Below are 2,023 nucleotides of genomic sequence, written 5' to 3'. Positions count from 1 at the left end.
CCTTGCTTTACCCTCCCCTTCCAAACATGAATCAGAAATGCCCCCAAAAAATGCAAAAGACCCCATCTAAAGCCAGTATTTGGCTTGTCTGTTCTGGGCTACTGTAGAAACATGGCAGTTCAACATGGTGGTTTCCATGGAAGGATATAAACGGCTCATTCTAAGGTGAGAAAAACTTAACGTAACAAAAACATAGTTATGAATATGATATTCCATTTCTGCCAATAGATCCTCCTAAATGTTTCACACTGGACCTTTAATTAGTGCATTTACAATATCTTCATTCAGTTATATTTTTTACTTATCTGGTAATCGTTTACTATATTTTGTCAGTTTTGGGCCCCTTAGTCTAATATCCTGCTTAAAACCTCACAGATGCACCCGTCATTGCCTTTTCTACCTTATAAATTCACTGCCTTAATATTTCAGCGGTCACTCAGTTTCCCCGTTCACCTTCCTCCTGTATCATAATGTTCTGTGTTTTTGTATGAACACCTGGAAGCCTGTTCCCGCTCATTATAAGCCAATGAAAACCCTCTTTTGGATTTGACTTGCTAATTTCTAAAGTCCTTCCCTAGTGGCAACAATCTACGACGTCGGCTGATGATGAACTAACGGACTGGGTCAGGCGGCGGAGGTAATTGGGAGACACATAGGGGGGAGGATTACATTTGACAGGTCATTCATCCCACTTTAGTTAATAGTAAGCGAGGCTGGCGGCCGTGAATAGAGTTTTTAGACCTCACCAGTGGAGCCCTCATTGACCAGTCATTCTCTCTCTCTATATGTGTTTTTGATTGATATGAATGTATATTTTAAATACCTCGATGCCATTACACAACAGATTCCTCAGGACCTCTGGAGCATGTGAAGAGAACACTGAGTATAAACAGTACGTGCCTCAGTCGAACGCATATTTCAAATATAGCTTACATTGTATATAATAGATTAAAACACAGGCGTCTGTTGGACAGGTATGTGCTCTCCAGCGGCTCAGCTCACTTACTCAGAATAGTATGACGTACACCTGTGCAAGGCATCATTATAAAAGGCTCCAAAGAATCAGATTTTCGAAAATGTCATTTGTAAACACTAAATCAGCAGCTGAACTCCCCTTCCAATTTTTCTCTTCTCTTCTCTATTACTTAAAAGCATTCTGAGCAGCGGTTATTGCAAGATAACATTGTGTTCTGGAAACTGTTGTATTGCAGCAGAAAACAACATATTTTGGATGTGCAGGGACATGAAATCCAGGTGAAATTCAGTTTAAACCCATCCACACCTTTTACAAACACAGTGAAACCCAACGACGTGGCTCATCTTTTTAATGATTTTAGGTTCACAGTTGAGTTAAGTAGTTCAGGCTGCTGCCATAGAGGTCAAATTCAAACTCAATGCAGCAATGGATGAGAGTAAACACTGGTAGTAACCAATCTGGCTGCTTAAACAGGTTGCAGCAGCTGAAGTTGACCACCGTTTCTCTGCAAATACGTTAAGCTAGAGTATGTCATGTCTCATTGCTCTTTAAATGGAGACCGCACTCACCACAGAAAATGATCTATTTGTTGGAACGACTTATGTTTATATTACCTCATGTAGTCCATATGAATACTGACCGTTTTTTCTATAACCTTGAGTGGAAGTCAGGTTGGATGGTTGGGCTACAAAGTGAGAGAATTCGACACCAGAGGATCCTACCAACAGTCAACATTGGTTTATTTTAAACATGACAGCAATTATTCCCTGATGTAGTTTTAGGCTGCTTTCACACCTGCGGTCTGGTTCATTTGGTCCAGGCCAATGGAAAAAATTATGCTGTGTTGCCTTTTAGCTCTGGTTCGGTTTGTGTTAATAATGACTTTTTACAAACCAACCCAAGAAGAGTAAACATAAAGTCATAACTACAGACAAGTAACTCAATAATTGGAGATTTAGATTTCAGATTTAATGATTGTCAACCTGCATCATAAGGACAGCAGGTCATGCTGCACTTCAGTACTTCTAATGTGTATATGTATTCTCT

General features: G+C 39.9%; 1 protein-coding gene across 1 annotated transcript in view; it reads left to right on the top strand.

The window, feature by feature from the left end:
* znf385d (zinc finger protein 385D) overlaps positions 1-2,023 on the top strand; it is a 64,897-nt gene that overhangs the window by 13,295 nt on the left and 49,579 nt on the right. The gene's annotated exons all lie outside the window — the stretch shown is intronic.

This window comes from Morone saxatilis, unplaced genomic scaffold (genome assembly GCF_004916995.1).
Source record: "Morone saxatilis isolate NCDOM2014 unplaced genomic scaffold, NCSU_SB_2.0 Contig24, whole genome shotgun sequence".
Lineage (NCBI taxonomy): Eukaryota > Metazoa > Chordata > Actinopteri > Moronidae > Morone > Morone saxatilis.
Note: the sequence above shows the minus strand (reverse complement) of the source record. Positions and strands in the feature narration are given on the sequence as shown.